Here is a 22087-nt window from a genome sequence, read left to right on the forward strand (position 1 = left end):
TCTCCTGTCTCCATCCCTTCCTCTCCAGCCCCTGGGGCCCTGCCCTCCCTGAGATCTCAGCAGCCCTGGCTGGGCTGGCCTTTGGTGGTTTTGTGAGTGCTCTCAGTCTGCAGGGAGAGACAGGCTCCAAAACACAGGTCCCAGCACAGTGCCGCCCTGTTGGAAGCTCTTGGTGCCTGCGCCTTAGATTCCTTTACATAACTTAAAATGCCCTTCATGAAAGTACTTCTCTTCACCTGTCCAGGTTTGTTGCCCATCTGGCTCCCCATTTCTACCCAAATCCTACTCAGCAGCTGCTCACAATAATGATTCTCAGCTTTGCACATCAGAAAAAGTTGTGGAAATTGTTCTGAATATTTTGTGTGTGTGCGCACGCGCGCATGCGCGGGGCGGGGCGGGGGGGGGGGGTGCGTGGGTAATTTATAAAGTACAGGCATTTATATAAAGCTCCACGGTGGCTGAGTGTGGTGTCTCATGCATGTAATTCCAGCATTTGGGGAGGCCAACTGAGGAGGATTGCTTGAGGCCAGGAGATTGAAATTGTCAGCCTCAGCAACATAGCAAGACCCTGTCTCTACAAAAACAAAAAAACAACAACAAAAAGAAACATAGCTGGTCCTGGTGGTCCTAGCTTCTGTACTCCTAGGTACTGTAGCTAGCACCTGTTGTCTAAGCTACTCTGGAGGCTGGTTGGAGGCTGCAGGGGCGATGATTGTGCTGCTGCACTTCAGCCTGGGTGGCAGCATGACATCCATCTCCAAATGAATAAGTAAAGCAAGTTCTACAAGTGGGCCTGATTTGCATCCTGAGTCCTAGAGCACCACCTGCCCAGACACACCCTGCCTTCCTCACACTGCCCGCGTATCTGTCTACACTCAGTCCCTAGCAAACGGATGGGCTCACAGTGGGGATGCAAACAAAGATGGGGCGACTGACTGAGTGAATCAGGAAAGGATGTTTTCATTATATTGAGTGAATTAGACTAAGTCAAACCCTCCCTTAGAGTGTAAAGTCGAAGATAAATAAAATAATATACTGGTATGTGTTTGTGTGTGTGTGTGTGTATGTGGTGGGGTATGTGGTATATGTGGTGTGTGGTGTGGTATGTGATGTGTGTGTAGTGTGTAGTGTGTGGTGTGTGATGTGTGTGTGGTGTGTGGTGGTGTATGTGGTGTGTGTGGTGTGTAGTGTGTGCTATGTGATGTATGTGGTGTGTGGTGGGGTATGAGTGTGTGTGTGGTGTGTAGTGTGTGCTGTGTGATGTGTGCGTGTGGTGTGTGGTGGTGTATGTGGTGTGTGTGGTGTGTAGTGTATGCTATGTGATGTATGTGGTGTGTGGTGGGGTATGAATGTGTATGTGGTGTGTAGTGTGTGGTGTGTGATGTGCATGGTGTTTAGTGGGGTATGTGGTATGTGTGTCGTGTGGTATGTGGTGTGTGTGTCGTATGTAGTGTGTAGTGGGGTATGTGGTGTGAGTGTGGTGTGTAGTGTGTGGTGTGTGGCTGTGCGTGTGGTGATGGTGGGGTATGTGGTGTATGTGTTGTGTGGTGTGGTATGTGGTGTGAGTGTGGTGTGTGATGTGTGTGGTGTGTGGTGTGAGTGTGATGTGTAGTGTGTGGTGTGTGATGTGTGATGCGTTTGTGGTGTGTGGTGGAGTATGTGATGTATGTGTTGTATGGTGCGGTATGTGCTGTGTGTGTGCTGTGTAGTGTGTGTTATGTGTTGTGTTGTGGGGTATGTGGTATCTCTAGTGATATGTTGTGTGTGGTGTGTGTGTGTTATGTGTGTCTGTGGTGTGGTATGAGGTGTATGTGTGTGTGTTGTGTGGTGTGGTATGTGGTGTGTTTGTTGTGTGGTGTGGTGTATGTGTATTGTGTGGTGTGGTATGTGGTGTACGTGTAGTATGGTGTGTGTGTGGTGGGATGTGTGATGTATGTTGTATAGTGTGTGTGGTGTGGTATATGTGGTGGGGCATGTGGTGTGTGTTGTGGTGTGTGTTGTGTGTGTGGTGTGTGTGGTGTCTGTAGTATGTGTGTTGTGTGTGGTGTGTGTGGTGGAGTGTGTGTTGTGTGGTATGTGGTGAGTGTGTTGTGTGTGTGATGTGTGTGGTGGGGTGTGTGTTGTGTGTTGTGGTATGTGGTGCTTGTGTGGTGGAGTGTGTGGTATGTGGTGTGTATTGTTTGGTATGTGTGGTACGATGTGTGGTGTGTGGTGTGTATGGTGTGTGTGTTTTGTGTGTGGTATATTATCTGTGATGTGGGTTTATGTGGTGTGTGGTGGGGTATGTGGTGTGCGTTATGGTATGCGTGGTGTGTGTCTCTGTGTGTGGTGTGTAGTGCGTGATGTGTGGTGGGGTATGTGATGTGTGTTATGGTATGTGGGGTGTGTGTCTCTGTGGTGTGGTATGTGGTGTGCGTGTTGTGTATGGTATGAGTGGTGTGTGTGTGTGGTGGGGTGTATGGTGTGTGGTATAGTATGTGGTGTGTGTGGTGTGTGCATGCGTAGCGTGTGGTATGTGGTCTGTGTTGTGGTATGTCGTGCATATGTTGAGCGTGCTATGGTATGTGATGTGTGTATGGTGTGTGTGCATGTGTGGTGTGTATGTGGTGCATGTATTTTGTGTGTTGTGGTATATGGTGCGTGTGTGTTGCGTGTGTGTTGTGTATCTGTGTGTGCTGTGTGGTATGTGTGGTGTGTGGTGTGTGTGTGGCTGGGTGTGTGCTGTGATATGTGGTGTGTGCTGTGGTATATGGTGTGTGTGTGTGCGTGTATGTGTTTGTGTGTGTGTGTGTGTGTGTGTGTGTATTGTGTGTGTGTGAGAGAGATCAACAGGGGTCCCAGGCAAGGGGGATGAGTGGGCTGTTGGCAGAGGAAGAAGCGCAGCCCGGCAAAGGTGGAGCCTCGTTTTCCATAAGCAGCTTGGGTCCCCAGGCGCCCCTGCGAGATGTGGGAGTGGGAGAGACTGAGTGGGCGCAAGGGTCTCGCCACCTGGGTGTGTGAACGAGTGCAGAAATACAAACAGCTCCGAGCCAGAAGATCCTGAGTCCATCAATTCTTTGCAGAAGAAAAGTCTGATGGATTGAAATTGTCAGCACAAGAACGCTGTGAACAATAGCAGGGAGATACTGTTTCCAGCCCAGCTGTGGTGAGTTACTTCTTAATGGCAAGGTAGGGAGACACACACCACGGACAATGCTGAGGGTGACAGGAGATGCCTGTGCCAGTTATTTATTATGGGAGAGGAAGGTGTTCCTTCTACTTTGTTTCCTTCCATCACCCCCTTCTTTTCTGTGATAAATGGGGGCTGAGCTGTTTGTGTTATGCAGAGGCTGACAAAATGAGGCGATCAGATTGGAAATCAAAGCTCTCACCATGGCTGGCAGTGTGCCGGGACTTCGCAGCCACCTCCCATGGCGGGGGCAGGAGGAGGGGGAGGAAGCAGCTGCTGTCATTTCTCCCCTAGGAGTTGTTTTTGGTTTTACTTTTATTTCTCCCAAGAGGAGAGGAGCTGGAGAGGGCAGCCAAACTAGCACAAGAAAGAAAAGGAGAAAGAGGGCAAGAATGGAAATGCGGAAGGAGAAAGAGCCCTACCAGGAGGCAAAGGGAGAGGGAATCGAGGAGGGAAGAAGCCTCCAGAACACGCCTTTTTCCGATTTGTGCTGGCTGCGACCTTGCAGCCTGTTTCTCTGCCAGCTGCCCCTCCTTTGCTGTGAGAAGTGTTTTCTGTGACCTGCAAAGCGTGGTTTAATTTACAGGGTGAGTTGGAAATGATTCAAGCATCTGCTCCTTTCAAATGTTGGGAAACTGAGGCACAGCACATTAAGAACTCTTTAACATGCTTCTTTCGGGCCTTATTGTCAGTCTTTTTTCCTGAGAGTTCCAGAAACTATTTCCATCTCCAGCTTTCAGGATGAATAACTTATTCAGGCCTTTGCTTTTCTGGTGCGTTCTCCCAAAACTCCTCCTATTTCAAACTGCCCCCCAAAGTCCCTGAGCCTGAGTCTTATGGGTTGACTCTGCCCTCTGGTGGATCGAAAGGTGGTGAATGAGGCAGAAAAGGGAGCTCGTTCGAGAAAAACATATCCTGGCAGGCTTCCCAGGAAAGTCTTTGGTTAAAGCAACCCGAACCCAAAATGAATACAGCTCAATATGCTGTGATGTATTAATATCCTGATAAGCGAGTCAGAATGTGTTTCCAAATAGACCTATTACATAAGTGGCAATAAATACTAACCCATCTCTTACCTTGCTGCAGTGAGCGCATAGAGAGGGATCTGTAGTGTGGGATTCCAGGCAGTCTTGGCGATGCTGACCTTCTGACGGATGGGGAGTCCTGAGCCCTCTATAACACAGGTCCCGTGTGACATCCACATCACACAATCATGCCCTTTGCCCACCTTTTTAATGACTTTCTATTTTGTTTTACAACCAGCAATCTGCTGCATGTGCTGGTCAACAGTATCTATATTTTCTGCTGTGGCTTGCTGCCTTGGATGCTTTTATGGGCATTGATTCCCTCCACTGCTTCCCCCAAAGAGGTTCTTTTCCTTGAGCCAGAGCGGCATTCCGGCGGATTACAGTGTCTGCCACTCTGCACTCCGATTTATTGCCATCCTGGGCTTTATTCTCTCCTACATTCACAGCCAAGCCTCATTCATTTTGTTTTCTGGGGCGAGCAAATGGAAGAAGTTGCTATTAATAGGAGAAAGAATGTCATGCCGGCAGACTTAGTGGTGTCTAACTTTATAGCCTGCAAGTCCCAGAGCCAAGCTCTTGACTTAGATCCACCCTTTCCCATCCAAGGGACTGAACCAGGTGGGATGCTGGCCTGGGCATTGGCTCTCTGAAAGATTTACACTTTTCTGGCTTTTGTCAACAAAGGTTATTCTCATATTTGGGCACTCTCATCCATATGTCTTCTCCTTTTCCCTGTGACCATCAGTTTACATTTGGCAGAAGGCTATCTGGGGTTGTAGATGAAGTCTGAGGGCAGATGGCTGGGGACAGGACGCTGGAGAGGAGAAGCACATGGCTGTGGTATAGGATGGTTTGCTTCTCAGCTTTCCCAGACAGTAAAGTATATGAATCCAATTAAAGTTGTTCTGTGAGTGTGCTTTTTTACATTGATAAACATGTTTGCTAATCATTTATCACAAATTAAATTGTAGAGCAATTTCTAAACAATGTCCTACAGATAATGAATGTCTTTTGAATATGCATACAAAATGTTACATCTCAACTGTTGCTAGTCCTGTTTACTCTCTCAGCTGTAGAATTTAGAAGCTGCCTGGGGACTGTAGAGAGCATGACATCAGATGTTGCCTCTCCAGGGACCATCCTCAGATCTTTGTGGCCTGGCCCCAGGCTGTCCAGATGTATATCTCCTTCATGCAGAAACAGGAGCCTCAAAGAATCTTCCAGTGGGTTATAGTTGTGGGTGTAGGAGTTCACCCAACCAACTTAACTTGCCAGGTGATCACACAGGTACAAGAGGCTGATAAGGGGCCAGGCGTGGTGGCTCACGCCTGTAATCCCAGCACTTTGTGGGGCTGAGGCAGGCGGATCACGAGGTCAGGAGATCAAGACCATCCTGGCTAACACGGTGAAACCCCGTCTCTACTAAAAAAAAAAAAAAAAAAAAAAAAAAAAAATTAGCCGAGCGTGGTGGCGGGCACCTGTAGTCCCAGCTACTCAGGAGGCTGAGGCAGGAGAATGGCATGAACCCGGGAGGCAGAGTTTGCAGTGAGCCAAGATTGCGCCACTGCACTCCAGCCTGGGCGATACAGTGAGACACCATCTCAAAAAAAAAAAAAAGAGCCTGATAAGGTCAGAAATCACTATCGACAGTGTGGAAATTTTTCTTTGGGATGGTTTGGTGTCACTAGTCCCAGCAGGTTATTGAGTGAATAATTCTCTTTAGAAAGTGCCCCTGGAAAAGTGTGGTTTGCAAAAGATGTGTGTTTGTGTGTGTGTGTGTTGGTAGGGTGGATGGGGTGGGGTCTATTGGTCATATATTCTAGAAGAGGAATTTGGAGGTGGCTGTATAGGGACTTGGTATCCAAAACTGTTTGCATTTCTGGAAGAGCAATGTTGTATAGTGCATACAGCTGTATACGTATTGTTACTATTGACTCTCTAAGTGATGGTTTAGAACCAACTTAGGGGATAGTTTTCCTGTGTCTCACACATATATTGATTCAGAATCTCTGGCACTATCCTCGGTAAGGTAACAAAGGGAAGCAAACAGATCCCAGGAGCCCTGAGTTGAGGTGTTGCTGTTCCTGATCAGCTGATGTATCAGAACTCTGGGTAACTTGACCCAGTAGTTTAGGCCCTGCGTTCCCGTTCTGGCTTTGAAGACGGGAGAAGTGTATTTTAAGACAGAATTCCTAAAGACAGACCTCAGGTGGGTTTTTCATGCCTACCTAGAAGTAAGGTCAGCTTCGGTTAATCTACAGCTTCCTGTGGGCTCTACCTCAAAGTCATGGAAGGGAAGACTTCTTAGGAAATAAAAACTGATTTTTGTCATTATTTTTCTTCAGTGCACACACAGAATATCTGTCCTCCATCACCAGTCATTTCAAAATGCGGCTCCTAGGACTGTATTAGAAAGACCGAGAAGAGCATACAGTACAGGAAGTGCCAAATGGGTACAGCCTCAACATTCTAAGCTTTGCCAGAAATGTCTGTCTGTCTTCTCCCACTATTTCCTCAGTTCTGTTCCCCTTTTTCATCTTCACCTACCTCCGTTTTCTTGTGCAGTTTTGGTCAGGCTTTTTATTGAGAACAACCTCAACTCCTGCCAATGACTATACAGCCTTCCTCTTTCTCTCTGGATGTTCTGCTGATCATTGAACATTCTTAACAGGTTTGGATGAAGCTGAAATGTAAATGTATCCGATTCTTAATTAGAAGAATTCAATTCCAGAGTCTGTTAGGACTTTGGGAGTAGGAGATTTGTTTTCACAGTAAATATTCTCAGAAGGAGAAGGGAACCTAGTCTGATATTCCCAGAGGTGACCAGTAATAGGAAATCGTCTTGACAGATGAAACCACTCACATCTAGAAATCAGTTGAGTAGCGGGATGAGGGAAAGAAAGTGAAGCCTCGGAAGTGGGAGTTGGTTCAGCTTTGTTAGGGAGATGCAAGGAGATACCACACCAGTCAGAGAAAGTCACAAGATCAAGAGGTATGGAATGTGACTCAAGTGGAAAAGAAAGGAAGGGACCACATTTTCCATTCTCTTCCTTGTTTTTTTAATTCCCGTGATAATTACAATGAGAGGAGCAATCATGTTGCTAATTTTACTTCATGCGTTTAAGTTCTAATTAATACTATCTGGTTCTTCTGCGTTCTGCTGAGGTGAAATACAGCATGCTCCTTTGCACTTACACCTTCCTTTCTCTCAAGAATTTGCATAGGAAGTGAAGGCATGTTTGCGTGTATCGTATTTTAGTAATTGGCATCGCTGCCTTCACAGTGCTATACCACTTTCTAGTCTAATCTCCTGGACCTTTCCTCTCTCCATTCACCTTGGCAAATGTGGAACAGCTAAGGGTTTCAAACAGCCCTGCCCCTCAGAGAATAGGGAAGTTTGATGGAGTTGCCGGCAGCAGACCTAAGCCGCCAGCAGGCTCTTCATGGATCCCCACAGAGCAAGATGGGAGCTTTCTCATGGTGAGAACTACACGGCTGAGGCCGCATAGACATTACCATTGTCCTGTACAGAAAAGGAAACTGAAGCCCAGGGTGATGAAGTGACTTGCCCATGATCACATATTTCATAGCCTCAGATCTGGGATTTGAGATGTGTCTCTGCCTCCAACTTTGTTATGATGATGCTGTGAGATATGAGTTATATGAGAAAGGGCTTTGCATGCTGTCATGTGCGAGGAAAGTTTGAGCTATTATTTTTCTGGTTAATTAACAAAAACATTGTCATGAAATGTCTGCTGCATTCTCTGTTCTCATTTTGCAAGCTTTTGTGGAGCACAAAATGTTGCTTTGTGACTTCTAATGGCATAGCTCACATGTGCTATAGATGCAGGCGTGTTAGGCTTCTGGCAGCCCGGTGTGAGTAACCATGGAGAACAGTTGGAGAGGTGCCAGTGTTGGGGCTGAGTGTGAGGCCAGCTATTGTCTCAGAGACACCTGGTTTAGGACAGATGCCTGCTACAGTGTGCCTTCACGTCAAGCAACTGATATTTACTGACTGCCTGTGATAATGAACTAGGTACCATGGAAGGCACAATAGGTTGCAAGAGGATTAAGGAAAGAAAGATAAAGAAAATACACAGGCCCTGCCTTCAGAATTGCCATATGGGCTGGCAAAGGTTATGATGGAACACTATGAAAGTGCAGCCTTGTTGGGTCAGAGGGAGCCTTGTGAAGGAAGGGGTGTGTGGGCGAGCAAGTAGGGAGGGGTGCTGTAGACAGAGGGGCAGTGTGGGAAATGGTTTGGGACATGAGAGAGCATGCCACACTAAGGAAGCTATAGGATCCCAGACCTCAAGGTCCTGGCATGTTCTTCTGAACTCTTTGAGCTTCATCCTGAAGGCAGTGGGAACCACTGAAGGCTCTTGAACAATTGATTCTCAAACAGATTTGTTAGAAAGGTCCCTGAGGCAAAAAGAGTGACTGGAGTGAAGAGGGTTGCGTGTGGAACCAAAAGACCAGGTGGAAGAGGCGCCCCGCCCCCACTGCCTGGTGTTCAGAAGATGGTCCATTTAAGTTTAGGAAGTGATTTGAGCTTGTGGTTGGAGGTTCAAAATTAGAGAGAATGCATGCAGGGAAATAACTATCTCTTTTACAGCCTGGCTAGAGTCCCTTCCTACAGAGACCAGTTAATAGAGAATATCATCAAAGGCACCAAGAGTTTCTGTAAAGGACTTAGATAATTATTTGCCCAGTGTTGGTTGAAGGAAATTACTTTGGAGTGAACAGCTAATGCAGCTCAAGTGCCTGAGGATACATTCCTCTGCCTGACGTTTTATACCTGTGTGACCACTGCCCCGCCCCCATTTGCGCCCCCAACCCCCCTCAGGATCCTGCCTGCTCCTTCCACCAGGGTGGGAACTCCAGCAGAGTGAAGGAAAACAACCCTCTCCTAAAGGCTTCCTTTGTTTGGTTCAGACTTGGTCATTGTACTTCGAGAGTTAAAATGGGTTCTATTTCTTTCTGTATCCACCCGGTGTTTGTCATTCAATTGCCTGTGCAGGTTCCCTGCTTTATTTCATTTAAGTAGCTGTTATCTTCTTTGTATCATAAGCTCCTAAAATATAGAGTAAGGAATATGTTTTGTTCTGAAGAGTGAACACTGCATCTTCACAGGCATATAAGCTCAGTAAATAAATGTGTAATGTTGAACATAGTGATGTAGCCATGTATTTGGTTACTTGGAAAATAATAGGGAAGGGAGGGGACAGTGGCATCCGCACTCAGAAGGTTTGTAAACATTAACACCTCCATGCTCCTGCAGAGTCCTTGATACTCGTCCCCTCAATACTTACATTGACCCTCATTACAATGAGAACAGGGTGGGGTAGAGACCATTTTTCCCCATTGACATATATGAAAACTGAGTCACAGAAAGACTAGGGACTCAGGCTTGTCGCAACACAATGGATAAAGAGAGAAGCACCCCACTGGACTCCATGGAAATCAGGCTACTAGGCATGGTTGCTGCCTCTCTCAAATATGAACAAGCAAGCTGAGGTGATCGCAGATAAAATATACGAATGCATGGCAGCTTCCAGATGACAGAAATCTTGTTAAAATCTGAGTAACACCCAGTGCATTGTCAAGCTTTCAAAATGTTCATTGCAAAATCTTACAATCCACTCACCCCAGAAAAGATTATTACTAATTTTGGGTCAAAGAATCAGGAGATGCCCGCTGTCATCCAAAATCTTTCTTGAAGTACGTAGCTAAGTAGCCTTAGGCTTATGAAAGAAAGAGCTGCACAGACTTAACCTCTGTAGGCTCCTTATTGATAAATTATCTCCCATGTCTCTCCCAGCACCATATTTATACTCATTTGTAAAGTTCTCAGCAGAAACATCACTTCTACAAGCCCTTCCCTGACCCATTAGACTAGGCTGGGTTCCTCCACACACGTCTACTTTCTGCACAACACCCATAATTTCCTATCGTAAGAAACAGCACACTTCTGCATTATAATCCTGTCTTTCTGTGCCTCTCTGCATGAGTCTGTCTTGTTTGCCTCTGCATTGAATTCCTTAAGAGCTTAACACAATGCATGGCACATAGTAGGTGCTCAATGAACATTTGGCAAATAAATGGGCATATAATCCTATCCTAATGCACTTCAGTTCATCTACATCTTTGGAGATAACTACCTGAAGTGCAGTTTAAGTGGTAAGTTAGAAGCACAGATCGGGGGATGGCTGTGAGTTGAAAGGTTACCCAGGGGGCATAAAGAATGGGCCACAAAGACCCCTGAAACACAGCCCTCCCTGCCAGCGCTGTTTAGGTGGATTCCAGCACCTTAAGAGCATGTCTGTTTAGATGTCTGATGGTGAGAACGAGGCCTAACGTATTTGGGAAAGGCAACTCCCAGGAAGAGGACATTTCCATGCTTCTGTTTCTGGCAGTGATGGACTTCCCTGCCCCCATTATCTCTTCACCCTGGCTTGCTTCTTTATTGCTTCCAAATATGATTTTTTTCCTGCCATTCAGCTCTGCTCATCCGCTTTGCTGCTGATGGGAGCATACTTCCCAGCCTGGCATTTGAGGGCAGCTACAGCCGACTCTAGTCTTTCTTCCTCGGAGTTCTCTCTCTGCTCTCGTCAGACCAAACCTTTAAACATCTGTCCCAGAGCCACACCCAAATCTTTATTCTTTGTTTGTTTAATTAATTAATTAATTTTAAACAGTCTCACTCTGTAGATGGGACTATAGGCACATGCCACCATGCCCAGCTATTTTTTTTTCTTTTTTTGTAAACAGGGTCTCGCCAAGTTGCCTTGGCTGGTCTTGAACTCCTAGGTTCAAGCCATCCTCCCACCCTAGCCTCTCAAAATGCTGAGATTACAGGTGTGAGCCACTGTGCCTGCCCCATACCCATATCTTTAGATACCTTTTTCTTCCTAGGGAGAAGACCTTCTCACCTCTTTTCTATTTATTCAGCTGATCTTTTGTTTGGTTGGTTGGCTTTTAATATTTTTTTTTAATTTCAGTAGGTTAGTGGGGAACAGGTGGCATTTGGTTACGTGAATAAGTTCTTCAGTGGTAATTTCTGAGATTTTGGTGCACCCTTCACTCGAGCAGTGTACAGTGTACCCAAGGTGTTGTCTTTTATCCCTTGCCACCCCTGACCTTTTTCCCTGAGGCCCCCAAATCCAATGTATCATTCTTATGCCTTTGAGTTCTCATAGCTTAGCTCCCATATATGAGTTTGAGAACATAGGACGTTTGTTTTTTCATTCCCGAGTTACTTCACTTAGAAGAATAGTCTCCAGTTCCATCCAGGTTGCTGCAAATGCCATTATTTTGTTCCTTTTTATGGCCGAGTAGTATTCCATGGTGTATATATATACATATATCACATTTTCTTTATCTATTCATTTATTGACACGCATTTAGGCTGGTTCCGTATTTTTGCAATTACAAATTGTGCTGCTATAAACGTGTGTGCAAGTATCTTTTTCGTATTATATAATGACTTCTTTTCCTCCGGGTAGATACCTAGCAGTGGGTACATCTACTTTTAGTTATTTAAGGAATCTCTACACTGTTTTCCATAGTGGTTGTATTTTTATTATTTTATTATATCCTTTATTAGTTTCCTGTCCACATGCTCCCACCACCCACTGAACTCCCCAAATCCTCCCCTCACCCAAAATGTCCCTCGTTAGTACCTAAGCCTGGCTGGATTGTGTCCCCTCACCCCTGTGTCAGTGTCCCAGGAGACAGAAATGTTCTTGGCCCTCCAAGGTCTCTTAGGCCAGGGCCAGAAGGGCCCCCACTCCTGGCTTCTGGCTGCAGGCTCTACCTTGCCCCGTGTCCTCTCTCCCAGGGGGAGAGCTCACCTGTAGTTGTCTGCTCCCAGTGCCTGACTACAGACCACCCTCCATCTTTCTAGCACCTTCCTTTCCTTGCAGCCTCCCAAATATCTCACACTCCCTCTCCAGAAGAGTTCCTTCTGATCACAAAGCATTTGTGAGATTTACACATAAGATTGCCTTTGTTCCAGTTCTCTAGAGGCAGATTCTGGGATACGGATTTGTGTGGTCATGACTTATTAGGGAAGTGGGCCTAGGAGAAAAGGCAGAAGGTGTGGGGGAAGCCCGGCAGGACAGGGCAAGAAGCAAAGTGGAGGCTCGATTTTAGGCAGAGACCCACCAGGGTGACCAGGCCCTCTTGTAACTCCCACACAGGCCACACAGGCTACTGCTAGGGGCCACCCTGGGAGACGCAAACCCCAGGCACCTGTGGCTGTCTGTGGAGGTGGGGGTACAAACAGAGTCTCAGGCTGGGCTGTCAGAAGCAGAAGCACCCAGAACCCAGGGAGCACACAGAAGTGATGGAAGGGGCCGAGGGGCCTGGGCTGAAGGCTGACTTCCTGCTTTGTCCTGCACAGGGAGAGAGACAGTGGCTATGCAAATGATGAGGCCCCCATCGAGGTGAGGGAGGGCTCTGGAATGACAACAGGCCCCAGCAAAGGTAGTGTCCTCCCACTGGGAGCTTTCCTCTTTCTGGGGGATGCATCCTGTTCCCCAAGGTGCCATGTCACCTAGGTTAACTATCTGGAGAGATCCAGTTACCTTTTCTGGTCCTGCTCTCCTGTCCCAACTGTGTCTCACCTCTGTAGATGGTAGAAACGGAGCTCAGAAGCCAGCAGCCTCTCTCCTTGGAGGATGCCAATCCACTCACCTACTGTGCCTCGCTCTCACCTAGGCCCCAGGCAGTCGTGTGGGCACTGCGTTACCACCAAAGGTGAGAGGATGTGTTGCCAAGGTCACTTAGTGAGAGAACAGACAAGGCCCACCTCGAACCCAGGTGTCCCCTTTGTCCCTCTGGAGTTCTAGCTGTATTTGACCTTTCTTCCTGTGAACTGTGGGGTTTGGATACAGCACAGACTGTCTCTTTGGTTGTGAACCAGATGCCTTCTTTCCAGCCACTCCCTCCCACCACACATGGCCACACATGTACATCACATGTGTACATGGTCCCTGGGGCAAAGATCAGGTGGACAGGCAGTCTGCCTGCTGCCCAGTTTGCACACATGGGTGCCAGGCTTCACACACACTAACTGGAAAGGAAATGGCAGCTGCATGTGGTCTGGGGTATGATTTTGGTCTCCTAAGCTGTGATATTTTTTTTCCCCCTTCAAGTCATGTTCAAGTTCTAAGTATGGATGGTGTTTTAGGGTGATAGGAGTGTGCTAGAGGCAGGATCTAGGTCAGATTCTGGGGTTTGATGGTTAAAGTGTGTCTTGACAAAGAATTGGAGGTGGAACTAGCCCCAGATGTGAAGCCAGGAGTGACGCGCATGCTGGCTTCCCCAGAGGCCAGTGCATCCTTCATAGTCGCACCAGGTCTTGGGCATGGGAAGAGCAAGGTAATTCCAGCCCCTTTTCTAGTGTGACTCCATGTGGCTGATCTATACTGTTCTTCCCAGTTTGCCCGAATACATCTTGGTTTAATCAGTGTAATTGCAAAAAGTGTCTGATTTGGACAACAATCAGTGTAACAATCAGTTTAATCAGTGTAATTGCAAAAAAAAGTGCCTGATTTGGACAACTGCCAGACGGCTTAACTTGTTCAGGGACTGAATGAAGCCCCATTTCTTCATCCAGTGTGTCCCATAGTATGGGGTGACACACACTGGACAGTGAGGGCAGGACTGGAGACAAAACAAAGATGGAGGAGGGCCTGCAGATGGATTTGTTTCAGGAACTCCTGTTTCTTCTTCCCAGCTCCTTCCCTGCCAAGGAGGGCTGTCCCCTGGAGAAGAAAGAGACAAGCTCAAGTGTGCTACCATTTATAACCATCAGTGATTCTTTGAGCTGGCCTTTGCAGAGTTCTTCATTTTGGTTCCCTGCCTGCTCTTTGTCTTCAGGATAAAATGCAGACTCTTTCACGAGGGCGTATTGCACAACCTACCTGTAATAGTCAGGGATCCTACAGGGAAAAGATGGCATTCTCAAACTGGGTAATTTGAGCAGAGTTTAATAAAGTGGATATTTATGAAGGTGCAGCCAAGGTGTAGGAAAACTGTAAGGGACAGTCAGGACCCTGGGGCCATGAACAGGAAGGCACTGTTAACGCTTTTAGGCCTGAAGGGATAAGGGGAAGAGGTCATGGCTGCCACCAGAGAGGGCTGTGTGGAGAGGGTCACTAGCCAGGGGCGGTGACTTTGATGGAGGGATATAGACAGCTGGTGGATGGACCCTGCTTCCTCCCCAACCCCGACTCCTGCCACTGCTTCCCAGTGGCAGAACAACAGGAGTCCAGAGGGCAGGGAGCCTGTCCACGTGATCCATGCTGGTCAGCCTGCACTGGGTGGTGGGTATGCGGACACAGAGAGAGCAACGTGCTAGCTTGCTGGCTTTGTCCCTGCTAAATTTTCTCTTATACCCGTGCCTTCTATTCCATAAGCTCCCCATTTCCATCCTTCCACAAACTCGCCAGTATTTTCCCCAGCTCCTTTGTGCTTTGCTCATGCTCCTCCTACTGCTGGACATGCTGTACCTTACTCCTCCTTGCTGTTTACCAAGCTCTTTCCAACCTTGGCAGCCGCCTCAACACTTACCAAGATCCAAATTGCCCCGAAAGCAACCACAAGTCATGTGTGAGGGTTCTTGGGGTAGAGAAAAAAATTGTATCTACTTTCTGCCTTCCCAGAGTTCCACATATGACAAAAAGATAAAGCATGGACATCCTGCTTCCAGTACACACCAAGGTAAAGTATGTCTGGAAAACACTCATGGGGGAACAGCAAAATTTTGCAGAGAAAAGCTTGCTGGTACATGAATTAATATTTAAGCTTGACCTTGGTGTGGCATAGGAATTTGTCTAACAAACAATAAGGAAGCGCATTCCAAATAAAGCAGGAAGTCACCGAATTCCCAATGTGAACAGAATGTACAAGAAACAGTGAAAAGTGGTCCAGTGCACCTAACGAATGTCATGTTCGAGGCAGTGTGGGGTGGGAGTGTGTATTAGTCTGGGTTTTCCTTTTCAACAGAATCTATCTATCTATCTATCTATCTATCTATCTATCTATCTATCTATCTATCTATCAATCATCTATTCTAATCTATCGAGAGACTTATAAGAATTGGCTCATGTCTGTAGTGTAAGTTTCAGTCTCAGTCCAAAGGCCTGAGACAAGGGAGCTGATGCCCAAGGACAGGAGAGGAATGTCCCAGCTCAAGCTGGAAGAGTGAAGTGCCCTTCCTCCACTCTTTCATTCTATCCAGACCCTCAGTGTATTAGATGGTGCCCTCCCACATTGGGGAGGGTGGGTCTTATTTACGAAGTCTGCTGATCATCTCTTCTAGAAACACCTCACAGATACACCCAGAAATAATGTGCTACCAGCTGTCTGGCATCCCATAGTTCAGTCAAATTGACACAGAGAATTAATCATCACAGAAAGTGAGGTGGAACTTTGTAGGGATCACTCACTGAAGTCCAAGCTCCAATGGCAGATGGAGTCCAGCGTGAATTCCCACTGAACTTTCGGCACTTCTGGTCTCTTTCCTTTATGAAAGGTTGGTCCCCATGACAGGATTCCAGAGACCACTCTTCTGTGTTTGGACTATTTTGAACATGCTAGGGAAAGAAAAGGAAAGAAAAACATCCAGGTTACCTAGCTTTGGTCACCTAGGAGAAAAAGGCTCCACTATTTGTGGCTCTATGAGATGATGAAGATGCCCCACATTGCCCAGGTTACCTTTTGCTAGAGTTTGGAATTTAGAGTTCTTGGCTACATGTGTGTAACAGAGTTATTGAATCAAAAAAATGGCTTGTGGGAGCTGTGACTTACGAATAAGATATTACCTATTGAGCAAGCCCCTTCTTGCTTCAGCATTTAAATTAGTGTTGGGCTTTTGTTGTGTGTACAAATCAAAGTGTTGTGCCATTCATTTCAGAAAAGTCATGGCCCACCAAACTCAACAGAATTTGTTTTGAGAGGATGCTACTGTATTTGACAGGGACAGGAAGGACAGATGGTAGGTGTGCTTATGGAGAATTTTCTGGAGGTCCACAGAGCAAAGGCTTCTTGATTTATCCCTAAGACATTACAGAAGTGGAGGGGGACTGCCTCCTTGCAGGATTCTCACACATAGTGACCAGGAGTTGGGGGAGATGTGTGCATTTGTATTTGTGAGTGCAGGTTGGTGGGGATATGCAGAATAATTATACTCACAAACTGGGCCTTTATTGGATGCAGGCCTCATGGTCTTTTATCTCTCGGGAGTTTGTGAAAGATAGGAGATTTTAATCAAATAATTAATCAGTGGACAGATATTTATTGTGTGCTTACTTTGTACTCTACACAATGTTCTGCAGAGACACAAGTGAAAACAAGACATGATCCTTGCTTTTCAAGAACTTAAAATCAATCAAGTCAGCAATGTTACATCCCTAAGATGAGAAAGCAGTACATGTAATAGACTGTACAATAGGTTTATTTGTTGAATTTTTACAATAAACAAAAGAATGTATTTACATGCATGTTTCCATTTAATCTTCTCATTAACCCCATGCAAGAAGAGAGGTTATTTCTACTGCAGGTGATTTAAGTGAAACCCAGTGGAGTGAGATAACCTCTCTGAGGCCTGAGGGGCATCAGGAACAGAGCTGGGACATTCCTTGTAGCAGTAAGACTTCAGACCCTATTCTCTTCGCTCTCCCAGAGCCTCTCTCTGACTACAACTACCTCCTAGCAGTATGGGACTCACAGTACAGTGTGTGTGCTGCTGCTTTTGGTTTTGTTTGTTTCCTTTTTCCTCCCCCTAATCCTTTCACCTGTATCATAAGTGTGCTGTCTGCTTCTACCTAGGCGTGATTAGCCCTCTTACTTTCATAGCTAGGAAAGATTCCATGGCATACCTCCGTTTTCTTATGTAATGCAAAAATGGTAATAGTTGGGAGATGTTAAGAACAGTGTGCAATGTGAGTCTAAGTCTAGTATTTTTGTCTTTCTATGACCCAAATCAATTTTGTAAACTTCCACACAAGTTTAGAGTCTAAAAGAAATCCAGTGGGGTCAAAATTAGCAGCCTCAGTAGTGACGCTTTCTCTTACGATAAAGGAGTAAGGTGCTAGCTGGTATCTGAATGTCCAGTGTCTTTGTGGTGAAGTATCCTGTTTTGTTAATTTATTAGCTTCCCCCAGAGAACACTTTCTCATGAGACCAGATGTGGAAGATGTACACGCCAACCCCATGGCAGCGTGTGTGGTATTTCTGAGCCATTTGCGTCGTGATGTTCCCCTATTATGCTTGAGGGGAGGGGCGGGGCACAAACCGAATGCTCAGAGGAACCAAACTTAGGGGCAGCTGGAGCATTTCTGTGTGGTAAGAGCCAATTGTGACCAGGTGCTGCGAAGGGCGGAAGCACTTATTTTGCTGTGGCTTCAAGCATTGCTTGAGATGTGCTGCCTTTCAGATGCAGTTAAAGGGCCATTTGATAGAAGGAACAGTTGGACTGCACACTGTCTGGATCCATTATTGCCCTCAGATTTCAGGCAGGTGTATTTAAGAAAGGCCAAGCCTGGATTTTTCTCTTTTTTCAATAATCTGTCTCCTTATTTCAACACTCTCTTTGCCCATCTTTAGAAGGTTCCAAGCAGACACTTTTGCTTCTTTTTTTCTTCCAATTCCCAGGTTCTCTCTCTCTTTCTCTCTCTCTATCTCCCCCCATCCCCTCTCTCTCTTTTTCTCTTGTTTCATCCTAAATCCAAAAGTAGCTTCAGGACCTGAGTCCATACTTTTATGGTTCTATTTCTGCAGTGCACATCTTGGGCTTGCTTAATCATTTGTTTTTGCTTTTCCTCTATGTATAAATGCAGCATATGTAATAAAACAACTATTCATCAGAAAGATATTCAGGACACAGAGGGTTGCATTTTTAGAGCATTGGAACAATAGGTGCAGCTGCAGAAAATTACAGGTATGGCAGTGTTCTTTCTCCACCATACTCTGAGCTCCCATGCATGAGTGAGCATGTGCACATGTGGCTGGATCCTCTTTTGGCCAAATACACCGTGAATATTGACACAGGTGGGGCACCCTCAATAATCCCTGCTCAAATAGTACAGGCCTATTCTCTAAAAGAAGACACTTATCCAAAAAAGGAACATGGTACAGACAGACACACACAGACTAAGAAGGGGACTGTGGCTCAGTACTGAAATGGAAAACAAATGCCTTTTCCAGGCTTTATTTCTTTTTGTCTGGATTCTTCCAGGACGCTGAGTATGCTAGGCCATGGGCTGTCCACGGGGTCCACACACAGGAGGGGAGGGCCGCGGGAGGGATGCTGATGGGAAAACCATTCACGGAGACACAGAAGGCTAATGGCCACTGCCAGAGGGCTGCAGTGCGGGGCAACTGGAGGGCAACATTGAAGCTGGAGGACAGAAGGGAGCTGGAGTTGCAGGGCCCAGTCCAGAATCCTCAAGGGTACAAAGCTTGTTCCTCTATTCTTCATATATGTGGCAGGATGGTCAGAGAGGATGCCAGCGGTGGGAGGGCGGTATATCTAGAGGTTGTGGACAAAAGGGGAGAGGCTTTGCAGGTCTGGTCTGGGAACATCCCGCCCTTTTGATCATCCATCTCCCACCTCTTTTTGGCCTATGTTGCATTGACTTGTAACTATTCCTCAATATCTGATGAGCGGCCATCTCCAGTTCAGCTCACCTGGATGAGTCAGGGACAGTGGAGTTTGAAACCTTACTCACTCTGACTTAATCACCACACCTGGATGAGTCAGGGACAGTGGAGTTTGAAACCTTACTTACTCTGACTTAATCACCAAAGTTAACCACCATCCTGAGAGAGGTGAGATACTGTACCGTGTTTCAGGAGCAGTTTTGTAGAAGGACTATGTCGAGGGCTGTCTCTGAAAAGAGAGAACTTGTTGTCTGATTGTCCCACCCCCAGAGCCTTCTCTGTGGCTGGGAGAGCAATTATGCTCATTTTCACTTTTCTTTTTTTAACCTAGGAGCAATGTGTCCTCTGCATTGTTGAGGAGACTGGATAAATGAGACAGATAGATGGGGGCAGGTGTGAGGGGGTGACAGAGTTGGCCGCCAAGGTACCTTTGTGATCCATCTCTGCAGAAGCCGGCGTTCGTTCCGTGGGGATTCAGCAAGACTGATACCCAGCAGTGACAGTTTGGACATCTAAACATGACCTTGGAAGTGTTCAGAACCACAGCTGGAACTGTGCCAGCTTCTCAGAGTAGTATATCACAGGAGCCGCAGAACCATGCTGGAAACTGGCTGCGTTCTGAGTGGTAGTGCATCTGCAGACGAACCTCTCTGGCCCTGTAGTGTGTTGCAGTGTTGGGGGATGGCTTCCAATTCTGTCAATTTTCAATAATTAGATGCTCACAGGGAAGCCCAGGACAGTCCTCTCGTATTCATCGGGAGGTTGTGAGATGCCCTCGTTGTCGGCATCAAAAATAATTATTCAAGCAGTTTAGTGTTTGTCAGTCAGCGTTTCCTGCACCGTGGCCACTCACCTGGTACTTGTCAGATTTCAGCTGCTGGGGAAGAAAATAAAGGACTCTGCTTCTGGTTTCCCAGAACATATGGGTTACAGGAAAGTTCTCTCCTGTAACGTATCAGAAAACTCTTTCATATCAGGGTCCTTTCCTAGTGCCTATTCACTCTGCAACTCTCATTTTTGCCAGGAAACACACATCTAGGTTAGAGGTTCTCAGTGAGCTCTCCAGACCAGCATCAGCAGCACTTGGAATTTTGTCAGAAATGCAGCCTCCCAAGCCCTGCCTGGGCCTACTGAATCAGAAACCCATGGAGTAAGGTCCCAGGAATCTCTTTTTTATCAGGTCTTTCAGGAGATTCTGATGCACAGTGAATTTGAGAAGAACTGATTTAGATGTTCTTTTGGGGAGGCCCTATAAGAACACTAAATTTGGAAAACAAAACAAAACAAAAACTGGCATGAATCCTGCTTCTACAGTTTAATATCAGCATGGTTTCAGTCAATATGGCTAATGTTTTTTAGCCTCAGCTAATTTTGTCTGTAAATTGGCAATAAGTGAACCCAACCAAGTTTGTGAGATTATAAAATAGTGCATGTAGTCAATTATGTAGTCAATTAACATTGACCATGAATGTGAATTCATCCAGTTCCCTGCTTGGACCCAAGTGAAGGTCAGAGCAGTGGCCACCCTTCAGGTTATTAATATAAGCTATCCTAGATACATTACTAGCAAAGCAAGCTGCAAAGTGTGTTTTTGTTCTTGAGAGATTTCAAACCTATGTTGTTCCAAATTCGTGTTTCAGACAAGGCAGTACCAGATGGCAGTCATGGGGTCTGCAAGGAGCATAAGGGAAGGCACAATGTCAGGTGCACCCTCTATCGACTGCAGTTTTCTCCTTCTTGCTCACCCTCAGAGTCCATTCTGGATATTGTCATCAAAGCCACAAGAAAGGCTTGGAGCATACTTTTGACCAGTTCAAACTTCATGTGCATTCAAGTTACCTGGACATCTTATTAAAATGCAGATTCAAATTTGTTATCTCTGAGAGGAGGCCTGAGTTTCTGCATTGCATTTCTGACGAGCTCCTACCCAAGTGATGCTGATGTTGGTGGTTTGCCAGCCACACTTTTGTGTAGTGTGGTGCTAGCTCAGTGCTTCTTAAACCCTAATGTGCACAAAACTCATGTCTAGATATGAACTTCTAGATATGACTCAAGGAATGACCAGGGGCCATCAGCATTGGCACCACCTGGGAGCTTGCTAAAATTGCAGAATCCCAGGCCCTACCTCAGACCTGCTGAATCAGCATCTGCACTTCAGCAAAATCCCCAGGGGGCTCATGTGCACAGTAAAGCTTGAGAGACATGTGGAGCTGACTTCACAACTTTGTTTATTTCCATAGAAATCTGTGCTTGGTTTAAGGCTGTGTTTTCACCACCTTGAAATCCTTATTCATGCCTGAGCAAAATACTCAGTGTTCTTATTTTGCACTGGGCCCCACAAATGATATAAGTTGTCCTAGACACACTGCTCCATATTAGTGGTTTTGAAACATTAGTGTGTGTATGACCCAATTGAGATGTTGTTATAAATTCCCAAATATTCTGAATCAGTAGAATGGGGGTGGGACTAAGAATCTGTAATAAACCTCTCCTGTGATTCTAATATAAGTAGACCATGCGCACTTTGAAAGATAGTCCCCAGACCTTCTCCAAGCTAGGCCTTCACCATTTCCATACTGTATCAGAATGGTGCCAGAGAGAGCTCGCATCTCATCTGCATTGCCAGAAAATGCAATAAGCTGCAAAAAACTTGTGGGACACCTGTGCCAAGGTGTTTCTTTTTGGGCAGTATTTCCCACAAGAGCTCTCAGTAAACTATCCATCTGCACCTAAGTGATCCTTCAATAATGTTGAGACATTTACATAAGCAAAGCAGAAAGGACGCACAGTACAGGATGTCTCATGGGGACAGGGGGTCTCCTGAAGAAGCAGGTGTGTGCAATAGCACTTGTTAGAATTTTTATGGTCACAAACCATTTTGAGAATCCAATAGAAGCCATCACCCATCCTCAATGAAAAATTCACCTTTGCACATTATGAGTCTCACATAGGACCAGGAATGAGAAGACTTGACTGAGACGTCTGACTTCTATACTTTTAGCTCTCATTCCTTGGACAAGTCATCAGGCTATTCAGAACCCTAGTGTGGTGATCTTTAAAGCAGAGAATGGGTAAGAGTGTCGACCTCATAAATTTGTTGCAAAAAATCAAAGGAGACATTGAGCTGTAAAAGTGCTTTGTACACTGCAAAATAATGTATACATTTGAGGCATCATTATACATCCTATGCTACATTGTTATTTCCAGCATTATAGTCAGG

At 46.0% G+C, this 22087-nt stretch overlaps 1 protein-coding gene across 3 annotated transcripts in view; it reads left to right on the plus strand.

The window, feature by feature from the left end:
* Positions 1 to 22087, plus strand: part of NTM (neurotrimin) — a 959556-nt gene that overhangs the window by 744685 nt on the left and 192784 nt on the right.

Source organism: Pongo abelii, chromosome 9 (genome assembly GCF_028885655.2).
Source record: "Pongo abelii isolate AG06213 chromosome 9, NHGRI_mPonAbe1-v2.0_pri, whole genome shotgun sequence".
NCBI lineage: Eukaryota > Metazoa > Chordata > Mammalia > Primates > Hominidae > Pongo > Pongo abelii.